At 47.2% G+C, this 12,945-nt stretch overlaps 1 protein-coding gene across 4 annotated transcripts in view; it reads left to right on the top strand.

Moving 5' to 3' along the window:
- The window catches only part of LOC119961152 (parathyroid hormone 2 receptor-like), a 454,460-nt gene that overhangs the window by 259,664 nt on the left and 181,851 nt on the right, over positions 1–12,945 (top strand). The gene's annotated exons all lie outside the window — the stretch shown is intronic.

Here is a 12,945-nt window from a genome sequence, read left to right on the forward strand (position 1 = left end):
AATGCCTCCGGGTGAAGGCAGAGTCCGATGCCTCGGGTACCTGCCATTTAAGGGGGCTATTTGCTAGAGCGGTTGGGGAGTGTTTAAACTAATGTGGCAGGGGGATGGGAACCGATGCAGGAAGTTGGAAGGCAGTAAAACAGAGACAGAAACAAAAGGCAGTAAGGGGGAAAGTGTAAGGCAGAAAAGCCACAGTCAAAAATCAAAAAGGGCAACAGTACAAGGTACAGTGACTGAGGGGAGCTCAGTCAATATGCCCAGTAATACTAAAAGAATAAAACAGGAAGTAAAAACATAAATGGAAAGCGATGCGGCACGATAGAAATGAAGATATGGGTTCAACGACAAGGAAAATTAGGAGAAACGTTAAGAGGAAAAATAACTTAGGAGAGGTTATTGATCAAGGTGTTAAGATTCAAAACAGAGGTATAAAAGCCAACATAAGTGTACTTTACCTGAATGCTCATAGTATTCGGAATATGGTAAATGAGTTGATGGCGCAAATCATCGTGAATGACTATGATTTAGTGGCCATTACATGAAACATGGTTAAAGGATGTTCACAACTGGGAGTTAAATATCCAAGGGTATCAAACTATAGGGAAGGGCAGAGTGGATGGTAAGGGAGGTTGTGTAGCTCAGTTATTTAAGGATGACATCAGGGCAATAGTAAGGGATGACATCAATGCTATGGAGGATAAGGTTGAATCCATTTGGGTGGAAATCAGGAATAGTAAGGCAAAAAAAGTCACTGATAGGAGTAGTCTATAGGCCACCAAATAGTAACATTATGGTGGGGCAGGCAATAAACAAAGAAATTACGGATGCATGTAGAAATGGCAGCAATTATCATGGCGGATCTTAATCTACATGTTGATTGGTTTAACAGGTCAGTCAAGGAAGCCTTGAGGAGGAGATTATAGAATGTATCCGCGATAGTTTCCCAGAACAGTATGTAATGAAACCTACGAGGGAACAAGCAGTCCTAGAACTGGTCCTGTGTAATGGGACAGGATTGATTAATGATCTCATAGTTAGGGATCCTCTCGGAAGGAGCGATCACAATATGGTGGAATTTAAAATTCAGATGGAGGGTGAGGAGGTAAAATCAAACACTAGCGTTTTGTGCTTAAACAAAGGAGATTACAATGGGATGAGAGATGAGCTAGCTAAAGTAGACTGGGAGCAAAGACTTTATGGTGAAACAGTGAGGAACAATAGAGAACCTTCCAAGCGATTTTTCACAGTGCTCAGCAAAGGTTTATACCAACAAAAAGGAAGGATGGTAGAAAGAGGGAAAATCAACCGTGGATATCTGAGGAAATAAGGGAGAGTATCAAATCGAAGGAAAAAGCATACAAAGTGGCAAAGATTAGTGGGAGACTGGAGGACTGGGAAATCTTTAGGAGGCAACAGAAAGCTACTAAAAAAAAACTATAAAGATGAGTAAGATACATTATGAGAGTAAACTTTCTCAGACTATAAAAACAGATAGTAAAAGTTTCTACAAATATATAAAACAAAAAAGAGAGTGGCTACGGTAAATATTGGTCCTTTAGAGGATGAGAAGGGAGATTTAATGGTGTGAGATGAGGAAATGGCTGAGGAACTGAACAGAGTTTTGGGTCGGTCTTCACAATGGAAGACATAAATAACCTGCCAGTGACTGATGGAAATGAGGCTATGACAGGTGAGGGACCTTGAGATGATTGATATCACTAAGGAGGTAGTGATGGCAGCTAATGAGGCTAAAGGTAGACAGTCTCCTGGCCCTGATGGAATGCATCCCAGAGTGCTAAAAGAGATGGCTAGGGAAATTGCAAAGTGCACTAGTGATATTTACCAAAATTCACGAGACCTCTGGGGTGGTCTGGCAGATTGGAATGAGCAAGCGTGACATCACTGTTTAAAAAAAGGGAGGTAGGCAGAAAGCGGGTAATTATAGGCCAGTGAGCTTAACTCGGTAGTAGGGAAGATCCTGGAATCTATCATCAAGGAAGAAATAGCGAGGCACCTGGATGGAAATTGTCTCATTGGGCAGATGCAGCATGGGTTTATAAAGGGCAGGTAGTGCCTAACTAATTTAGTGGAATTATTTGAGGACATTACCAGTGCGGTAGATAATGAGGAGCCAATGGATGTGGTATATCTGGATTTCCAGAAAGCTTTTGACAAGGTGCCACACAAAAGGTTGCTGCATAAGATAAAGATGCATGACATTAAGGATAAAGTAGTAGCATGGATAGAGGATTGGTTAATGTGGTGAACCACTGTGTGCACCTGTATTAGGGGATGTAAGGTAGGACCTGCACTATAGGTTCGCCGGTAGCCCCTGCCGGCTAGCTCCGCCCACAAGGAGCCATATAAATATGCGTGTCCTCCTCTGATCTGCCATTTCGCCAGCTGCAGTAGGAGGCCATGCATCTGACTGTAATAAAGCCACAGTTGTACCAATCTGAGTCTTTTGTGCAATGGATCGTGCATCAGTTAATTAATAGAAAGCAAAGAGTGGGGGTTAATGGGTGTTTCTCTGGTTGGCAATCAGTAGCTAGTGGTATCCCTCAGAGATCAGTGTTGGGCCCACAATTGTTCACAATTTACATGGATGATTTGGAGTTGGGGACCAAGGGCAATGTGTCCAAGTTTGCAGACGACATTAAGATGAGTGGTAAAGCAGAAAGTGCAGATTGAACCGGAAGTCTGCAGAGGGATTTGGATAGGTTAAGTGAATGGGCTAGGGTCTGGCAGATGGAATACAATATTGACAAATGTGAGGTTATCCATTTTGGTAGGAATAACAGCAAAAGGGGTATTATTTAAATGATAAAATATTAAAACATGCTGCTGTGCAGAGAGACCTGGGCGTGCTTGTGCTTGAGTCGCAAAACGTTGGTTTATAGGTGCAACAGGTGATTAAGAAGGCAAATGGAGCTTTGTCCTTCATTGCTAGAGGGATCGAGTTTAAAACTAGGAAGGTTATGCTGCAATTATATAAGGTATTAGTGAGGCCACACCTGGAGTATTGTGTTCAGTTTTGATCTCCTTACCTGAGAAAGGACGTACTGACGCTGGAGGGTGTGCAGCGGAGATTCACTAGGTTAATCCCAGAGCTGAAGGGGTTAGATTACGAGGAGAGGTTGAGTTGGAATTTAGAAGGGGGGGGGGGGGGGGGGGGGGAATCTTATAGAAACATATAAAATTATGAAGGGAATAGATAGGATAGATGCGGGCAGGTTGTTTCCACTGGCGGGTGACAGCAGAACTAGGGGGCATAGCCTCAAAATAAGGGGAAGTAGATTTAGGACTGAGTTTAGGACGAACTTCTTCACCCAAAAGGTTGTAAATCTATGGAATTCCTTGCCCAGTGAAGCAGTTGAGGCTCCTTCATTTAATGTTCTTAAGGTAAAGATAGATAGTTTTTTGAAGAATTAAGGGTTATGGTGTTCGGGCCGGAAAGTGGAGCTGAGTCCACAAAAGATCAGCCATGATCTCATTGAATGGTGGAGCAGGCTCGAGGGGCCAAATGGCCTACTCCTGCTCCCAACTCTTATGTCCTTAAGTGAGCCTAACTGTCTCATTTTAATGTACAGATTTGTTAAAGAAATGATCCCATCCACAATAGGCGGGGTTTACGTCGCAACATCTCACGAGATCATGTTAGATCTTGTGAGGCATTGCGAGCCATGTAGATCCAGGGATCCTGGTCTCCTGCCTTTTATCGGCCATACTACGCCACGGTGAGCTGCTTTTCGGGTGCCCCATGTTTCTTTTAGATTTAATCCATGAAAGTTAATAGAATATCCAGACCTTCATAAATATTGGACTGCTGGGCATCCAGCTCACAAATAAACCTTTTTCAGGAAGTGACAATGCCAAGGCTTGGCTTGGATGTTTGCACCCAGGGTCTGTGCACATCGATATAAAATGTCCCAACTTCCTGCACGTGCCTCTGCAAAAACTGTCCCAAATGCCTCGATTTTCACTCTGATTGGGGAGGCGGGTGCGGTTTGGAGTTAGGCTAAACAACACTGGAATATGTAGAGATGCAGAGGTGCACCCTGCATGGGGAACACATCTCTGGCAGACTATAAAAGCCTAATCTATAAGGAGTTCCTGCTGTAAGGCAGGAAGTGGATCGAAGTGCTGCTGGTCCTGGGAGTAGATGTCAGTCAAGAGTCCGATGAGCACTAAATGTTTTCATAGTTGAACTGGTTACTGACGCTGGAAGAGATGGTCCAACATGGGCTTTCCACATGAAGACGTTGAGAAAACTGCTGCCTTTATCCTTGTAATGTAGTACGTAGTAATGGAGTACCAGATCGAAAATTAAGGCTGGAAAAACTTCACAATTCACAGCCATCGCGATGGCAGCATTTTGGCAGCATCAACCGCTTACAACACTCTGACAACACTCTGCATGAAGTCAGATTAGCATAATGCCAAAAGGGATGTTTAATAGACACCACATGCAGAATCTTTGCCATTCCACCTGCCCTCTTGTCACACATCATGCAGGGTGTGATCATGCTACGCACATAACCATTGCACCATATCTTCACAGCTCTAATACCTACCAGCCTGTCTCAAACGTTCACTCAATACCCTAAGCAGTCCACTGAAATTATAAACGTTGATCTCCACATGTCCATGTGGAGTCCATGAGGAGCTTTGTTCCTGTATCCGGGCGCCATCACTGCTGGCACAATGGTTGCTGGAAATGATGACTGCCACACCCAAGCAGCCAGCTCCAGCAAATCCACCTGAAGGCTACCCTGGGACTATGGAAGTTAGTGAAAAGCACAACATCTGAGAGCATCTCAGCACCCTCATCTCCGAAACCCTCACCCCATCTGTCAGAGACCTTGTCTGCGATATATGTTCGAGTGACAATGGTTCCCCTGCAGAAAAGCAATGCTGCAGAATGAGATTGGTCCCCTGTGGACTCATGTACAATGAGGCTGCCAGCATGTTCCTTCATGCCATATGAAGATAAAGATGGAGAGATGAACAGCCTGCCTCCATCTCCTCCAAGGCAATACTGGAGGCACTTGTGTTGAAGTGTTTGAGTGTGTAGGATGATGTAGTGACTCAATCACTGATGGTATTGTCTTGGTTTATCTCATTTCACTGTGTTAATTTCACAGTTAATTTATTTGTAAATATACATATCTAGTGTAAAGAATGTTTTGATCTGTTTTTTTGCACTAATATCCTCAATTAGGGGGCGGGATTCTATGGGCGAGATTCTCCGCAAATGCAGAGAATCGTAAAGGCTGCCGTGGGACAGGCCGTGACCCACGGCAGACTTCACGTCCACTTCCGGGGCCGATTCTGCCCCCCGGGCATGGCTAGGAGCGCGGCCCCGTGCGTCACGGTGGCACGGCCTTGACGACGGTCGTCAAGGTCGCACGTCAAGCGTCATGCTGGCTGACGCGGCCGATGACATCGGCCACGCATGCGCAGGTTGGACAACGCCAACACACGCATGCACGGTTGCCGTCTTTTCTCTCAGCCGCCCCGCAAGATGTGGCGGCTTGATCTTGCGGGGCGGCGGAGGGAAAAGAGTGCGTCCGTTACGGACGCACGGCCTGCGATCGGTGGGCACCGATCGCGGGCCTATGCCCCCCTTGGCACGGCCGTGGTACTGCCGTGCCAATCAGGCCCCCAGATGCCCCAAATGGCCATCTGGCGCCCGTTTCATGACGCAGCAAGCAGGTGTGTTTGCTGCCATGTTGAAACGGGCGTGAAGGCCCGGCCGCTTGGCCTCGGAGAATCGCCACTCGCCGTCAAGAACGGCGAGCGCCGATTCGTGGCGTGGGTCGGGCGTGGGGGGGGGGAGAATAGTCGGAGGGCGTGAAAAATGTCGGGAGGCCCTCCCGCTATTCTCCCACCGGGCGTGGGGTGCAGAGAATCGCGCCCATATGAACCTGAGGCTGTTGGAAACATTTTTAAAAAAAATTTAGATTACCCAATTATTTTTTCCAATTAAGGGGCAATTTAGTGTGGCCAATCCACCTACTCTGCACATTTTTGGGTTGTGGGGGCGAAACCCACGCAGACACGGGGAGAATGTGCAAACTCCACACGGACAGTGACCCAGAGCCGGGATCGAACATAAGAACATAAGAACTAGGAGCAGGAGTAGGCCATCTGTCCCCTCGAGCCTGCTCCGCCATTCAATTAGATCATGGCTGATCTTTTGTGGACTCAGCTCCACTTTCCGGCCCGAACACCATAACCCTTAATCCCTTATTCTTCAAAAACTATCTATCTTTACCTTAAAAACATGTAATGAAGGAGCCTCAACTGCTTCACTGGGCAAGGAATTCCATAGATTCACAACCCTTTGGGTGAAGAAGTTCCTCCTAAACTCAGTTCTAAATCTACTTCCCCTTATTTTGAGGCTATGCCCCTAGTTCTGCTGTCACCCGCCAGTGGAAACAACCTGCCCGCATCTATCCTATCTATTCCCTTCATAATTTTAAATGTTTCTATAAGATCCCCCCTCATCCTTCTAAATTCCAACGAGTACAGTCCCAGTCTACTCAACCTCTCCTCATAATCCAACCCCTTCAGCTCTGGGATTAACCTAGTGAATCTCCTCCGCACACCCTCCAGCGCCAGTACGTCCTTTCTCAAGTAAGGAGACCAAAACTGAACACAATACTCCAGGTGTGGCCGCACTAACACCTTATACAATTGCAACATAACCTCCCTAGTCTTAAACTCCATCCCTCTAGCAATGAAGGACAAAATTCCATTTGCCTTCTTATCACCTGTTGCACTTGTAAACCAACCTTCTGTGACTCATGCACTAGCACACCCAAGTCTCTCTGAACAGCGGCATGCTTTAATATTTTATCGTTTAAATAATAATCCCGTTTGCTGTTATTCCTACCAAAATGGATAACCTCACATTTGTCAACATTGTATTCCATCTGCCAGACCCGAGCCCATTCACTTAACCTATCCAAATCCCTCTGCAGACTTCCAGTATCCTCTGCACTTTTCGCTTTACCACTCATCTTAGTGTCATCTGCAAACTTGGACACATTGCCCTTGGTCCCCAACTCCAAATCATCTATGTAAATTGTGAACAATTGTGGGCCCAACACGGATCCCTGAGGGAACCTGGGACCTCAGCGCCGTGAGGCGGTTGTGCTAACCACTAGGCCACCGTGCTGCCCTAGGCTGTTGGAAACATGATCGCGTTTCTCGACGGCGTCAACACGGCCTCAGGATCAGCAATTCTAGCCCCTACAGGGGGCCAGTACGGCACTGGAGCAGTTCACACCGCTCCACCTGCTTATTCCAGCATCAACTGGGCGCCATGGGATCCGCGCATGTGCAGTGGCTCCCTTCAACGCGCCAGCCCCGACGCAACATGGCTCAGGGCTACAGGGGCCGGCACGGAATAAAGGAGGCCGCCAGCCAGAGAGGCCTGCCCGCCAATCGGTGGCGTCCATCACAGGCCAGGCCCCCCCAGGGTCATCTCCCCCCCCCCAAACAGGCCACCCCCCCCCCAACCCTTCCACGCCGGTTCCCAGCGTGTAGAGCGACCCACGACCGGCGCCGCACCAACTGCTGAGAATCAAGTGCTGGCGTCGGGGCGGCGTGGCGTGATTCATGCCAATCACGGGAATTCTTCATCCTGGCCCCGGGCTGAGAGAATCCCACTCAGGATATTTATAGGGGCATCGAGTACAAGAGCAAGGAGGTTATGCTGAACTTAAACAAGACGCTGGTTAGTCCTCAGCTGGAGTATTGTGTACAGTTCTGGGTGCCACACTATAGGAAAGATGTGAACACATTTGGAAAGAGTGCAGAAAAGGTTTACAAGAATGGGATGAGAACCTTCGGTTATGAGGACAGATTGGAGAGGTTGGAACTTAACCTTACCACCAGAGGACCTCATCCTCACTTAAGGATTTTCTATTGATGACTTGCTGCCCTTATGATGACATTGGTACAGTCTAAGGCTCTCTGTACTTAAGAGACACTTTGCAAAGCCCTTGACCTTTTGTGCCTTTGCTGATATATTTAATGCAAAATTTATGAGATTCCCCACCTAATCAAAGCAGGCATCTGTTATGGATTTGATGCTGTGGCAGCTGACTTAGCACAGGGTTCACTCCTGTGCCTCTCAATATAAAGACATAAGTGCTATAATGTAATTTTGTTTTTATTATTCACGGGACGTGGGCGTCGCTGGCTGGGCCAGCATTTATTGCCCATCCGTAATTGCCCTTGAGGGGGCAGTTAAGAGTCAACCACATTGCTGTGGGTCTGGAGTCACATGTAGGCTCAACCAGGTAAGGATGGCAGATGTACTTCCCTGAAGGGAATGTAAGCCTACTTGTGACGATAAAGATTATTCAAAAATTTAAAAAATCAACTCTGGGCCTTGTCCCCTGCCTCTGTACACTCACCCCCTCAGCCAGCCTGGAACACTATCCTGCCTCCTATCCTGGTGCCAGAATTATGGAATTTCCTTGAAGGGCTGAAAGAATATGCTCTACCAAGGCCACAGGCCCAACCTCCAACTTTCTTGGGGGTAGCCTATATACCTGTATTTGTGCTGGTGGGCCTTCTGCGGCCCTTTAAGAAACAATATTTTTGCGTTCTCCAAGAGATTTTCAATAGTTTGGTCGTAAGTCACAAATGTTGGGATCTGGCAGTGGCACTGAGAAAAATTACTTTTAATTGAACTCCGCTGCACTTTTAAATGTCCTGCCAGTTCCGTGAAATTCTCATGTGTGAAATCCCTCCCATTCCTACCCAACCTGATGGAAAATCCTTTCTGCTGGATATGGGATTAGGACTTCAGGATCTGGGTTCCCTGATAGACTCCACTTTGTTTTCCCTTCAGTAAAGTTATGATGTAATCCATGTCACTTATCCATTCTAGTTTTCCAACTGGTCATATGGTTTGGAGAACAGCAGTGGGTAATCACAACCTGACACTTTCCTTCAGCCATATTTCTTTCAGAAAGTAAATCAGATTGCGATCTTCTATCTGGAAGAAATATTTTCTTAGTTTCCAAATTTTACCTTTAAACAATCATTTCCTTCTACTGTTCATAGAATCCAGAGGATCCCTACAGTGCAGAGGGAAGCCATTCAGCCCATCAAATCTGCACTGACCCTTCAAAAGAGCACTCCAGCTGGGCTCACTCCCCGCCCTACCCTGTAACCCCACCTCGCCTGCACATCTTTGGGCTGTGGGAGGAAACCGGAGGACATGGAAGAAACCCACAGAGACATGGGGAGTACATACACACTCCACACAGTCATCCAAAAGCCTGCCTCCAGTACTACTGACCTGGCCAGCTCAATTGTGGAGATAGGTGTGCCCGATTCCTCTATGATTTTCATGGAGACGTGCCAGTTTTAAAGAGCCGTGGTTCACAGTCCCTCGGAGGAGCTTGAACTATATTCTGCATGAGGGGACCTTTTTAAAAAGTTCATAACCTTCTTCTCAAATGCCTATATCAAATTCCCCACCCCCATAGCTGCTCACATGTCCAATGTCAAGCTCTGCACTTCCACCCTCTGCCCTCCCAGACCTCTGTGGTCAGAGAGCCTGAACAGTCAATCAAGCAATATTTTCCCTGGGGTACAGGGGTATCAACAAAGTAATGGTTCTTCAGGCTATCAATCAAACCTCATTATCTTTACTTAACTCTGTGCCCAGAAATTGCTCATGTTGGAGCAGTTGTGCCCCCAGAGGAAACACTGCTATGAAGTGGATTATAATCATGATCCCTTTTTGGGATTATTTTGGATCAGGCATACTCCTCAGATTTTGGGAATATTTTGGATCAGGCAAACTCCTCAGATGATCATTCTCACTTAAGGGGCGATGATGGGGGTCGGAGAATCGCCTGGGGCCGCATAAAATCCTGCCCCCGCCATGTCAGAGATTTTCCGCCACCCGGGAAGTGGCGGTGGCGGGAATCACGCCACTCCGATCGGCGAGGCCCCTGCGGCGATTCCCCGGCCTGCGATGGGCTGAGGTCCCGATGCTGGGAGGCCTTTCCCGCTGCCAAGGTTTGAACCACCTCTGGTGGCGGCAGGATCGGCCCCCCGGTGTCCTGGAGGGGGGGGGGTGAGGGGCGATCGGACCCCGGAGGTGCCCCCACGGTGGCCAGGCCCGCTATCGGGGCCCCCCGCTCAGACTCCCGGCCAGTGCCCTGTGTGCACTCTTTCTTCCCCGCCGCCGCCATGGCGAAGCGGAAGAGAAACCCCCATCGCGCATGCGCCGGTAGTGACGTCAGTGGCATCTGGCCGCTGACGTCACCGCCGGCGCATGCGCCGACCAGCAAAAGCCTTTCGGCCAGTCCCGCTGCCAGGCGGCGGGCCTGAAAGGCCGCTGGGTCCGTTTTTTTGTGGCAGTCTTTTGGTGCCAACCGCTCCGGCGCGGGGCTAGCCCCCAAAGGTGCAGAGAATTCCCCACCTTTGGGAGGCCCGACCCCGGAGTTGTTGGCGCCATTCCCCTACGCCGGGACCCCCATCCCGCCGGGTAGGGGAGAATCCCGCCCAAGGGTGAGAAAGATGGGTGTCACTGACACACAAATTGTTGTGAATAACTGATCCAACTCTTCCCATAAGGAAGGAACTCCCAGAGCATATGTCTGTCCTCCATATAGCCTTTTTAACAAGTTTTAGCCAGCTTACAACAACCTAGATATTCGGATGGTCAGGACATCTCTCCTCAACAACGTACTCTACACAGGATACTATATGAAACAATATACTATATCAGTGATATAAAAGTTTACTAAAGAACCAAACATGCAATATACTTTTGATGGTAATCACATTGTTCTAGGAAGAGTAAGTACGCTATTGTTTCTATTAGAGAATCTAGTGCTTAATAATGTTGGAGATGTTGGAGATATTGAAGATATCAATCAATATTTTAAGTAGTATTTAGCTTGAAACCCTGAGTAGAGAACTATCATCAATTTTAGTGGGAGGCGGTGGCAGAGTGGTATTATCACTGGACTAGAAACCAGAAACCCAGGGTAATGTTCTGGGGACCTGGGTTTGGACCCCACCACCGCAGATAGTGAAATTTTAATTCAATTAAAAAAATCTGGAATTAAAAGTCTGATGATGACCATGAAACCACTACCGATTGTCGTAAAAACCCATCTGGTTCACTAATGTCCTTTAGGGCAGAAAATCTGCCAACCTTACCTGGTTGGGCCTACATGTGACTCCAGACCCACAGCTATGTGGTTGACTCTTAACAGCCCTCTCAAGGGCAATTAGGGATGGGCAATAAATGCTGGCCCAGCCAGCGACGCCCACGTCCCGTGAATAATAAAAACAAAATTACATTATAGCAGTTATGTCTTTAATTTGAGAGGCACAGGAGTGAACCCAATGAATATAAAAATCCTTCTGTGTAGTTCCATTATTCATATCATAAAAGAGTTAAACCAGTGGGAAGAACATTGAAGCACTCATGCTGGGCAACATCCTTTGTTTTAGTCAACACCATTTGTTTTCATCACGATCCTTCAAACAAACAGGATACTGAGAGGTGAAGATAATGGTCACTACACTTACACTCAGTTAACAAGTGATTTTGGGGCATCCTTAAAGCTATCCATTGTTAGGTTGTGGTATCAGTTTATCAATTCCTTGCTGAGGTGATGTAGAGGCCAGTTTCCTGTTTTGTTTTCTCAGGAACTGGTTGTGTCAGAAGATATAACATATGTTGTTGTGTTTGGGCACACAATTATGCCGAGGCATGTGCATAAACTTCTAAAAATTTGTCCATCAGATTAATTCTGACATACTTCATTTTTTAAATCTTATAATTCCGTTTTTAAAGATGGATTAATTTATGACTCCATATTTATAGCTGCAGTCTGCCACAGCTTGAATGACTTCTCAGGCTCTCTAATCTTAATGGTTAATTTCACAATTTTTGTTTCCACAATGTTGAGTGCTTTCAAGTACTTTCAGTTTTTGTCATTAATGCATTGGGTGTATGAGGGACTATGGAATGGGTGGGGGGGGGGGGGGGGCAGGGAAGGGTAGAGCGTACATTGGGAGAATGAGGGGGCATAATGAGGGGGCATAATGAGGGGGCATAATGAGGGGGCATAAGGAGGGGGCATAAGGAGGGGGCATAAGGTGGGGGCATAAGGTGGGGGCATAGATCGGGTATGGGGAGTGTATGAGGGAGTGTGAGGGATATGGGCTGGAGGGCCTTTGTGTTTCTTTTCAACTGAGACAAAGTCCCAAAGGACAGAGGCAGGCCTTTCAAACAGCTTATCGCGGCATTTTGAAGCAGCCCCTGTAGCTGCCCGCCTGCCTCAGAGCTTTTTATCAGGCCGGCTGCCATGACTCCAAACCACACCTACCCCCAGCACAGTTAAGATTCCACCTTAGTAGGCACTTTCTCCTGAGACGGTCAGGCCAAGACAGGATTTTCTCCGACTTCCATTACTCATCTCGATGATGAAATTTCAGGCCGAATATTTTTCTTGTTGTAGGTTTGGTCAGAATGCAGCATTACTCATGTTTGCTGTCTGCCAACCTATTTAACCACCATCTCTCTCTTTAGTGCTCTAATGACTTAATTACAATGCTCCTCACCTGTGCATCTTAAAAATACAATTAACATACAATTAACCCCGGAGGTCAGGAAAGAAAGCACCCTGCCCACTTTCACTGGTCAATAGTCCACTGGGTCAAACTTGCTGGGCTGCACATTGTGTGCAGCTCTCTTCCATTGCCCTTTAAATCTGAGAAGTAGTGGGATGATCCCTCAAGTAATTGCCCACTTAAAAGCAATAATTGTCTCTCAGGGAGGTGGCCCACCTGACACCTCTCCCACTGCTCGTTAAATCATAGCCAGGGTGGTGGTGGGCAGGCATGTAGCAGGTATCCTGCTGATGACATGGCTTCCTATTTTATGGGTCTGAA

Source organism: Scyliorhinus canicula, chromosome 2, assembly GCF_902713615.1.
Source record: "Scyliorhinus canicula chromosome 2, sScyCan1.1, whole genome shotgun sequence".
In the NCBI taxonomy this organism is placed as follows: Eukaryota; Metazoa; Chordata; class Chondrichthyes; order Carcharhiniformes; family Scyliorhinidae; genus Scyliorhinus; species Scyliorhinus canicula.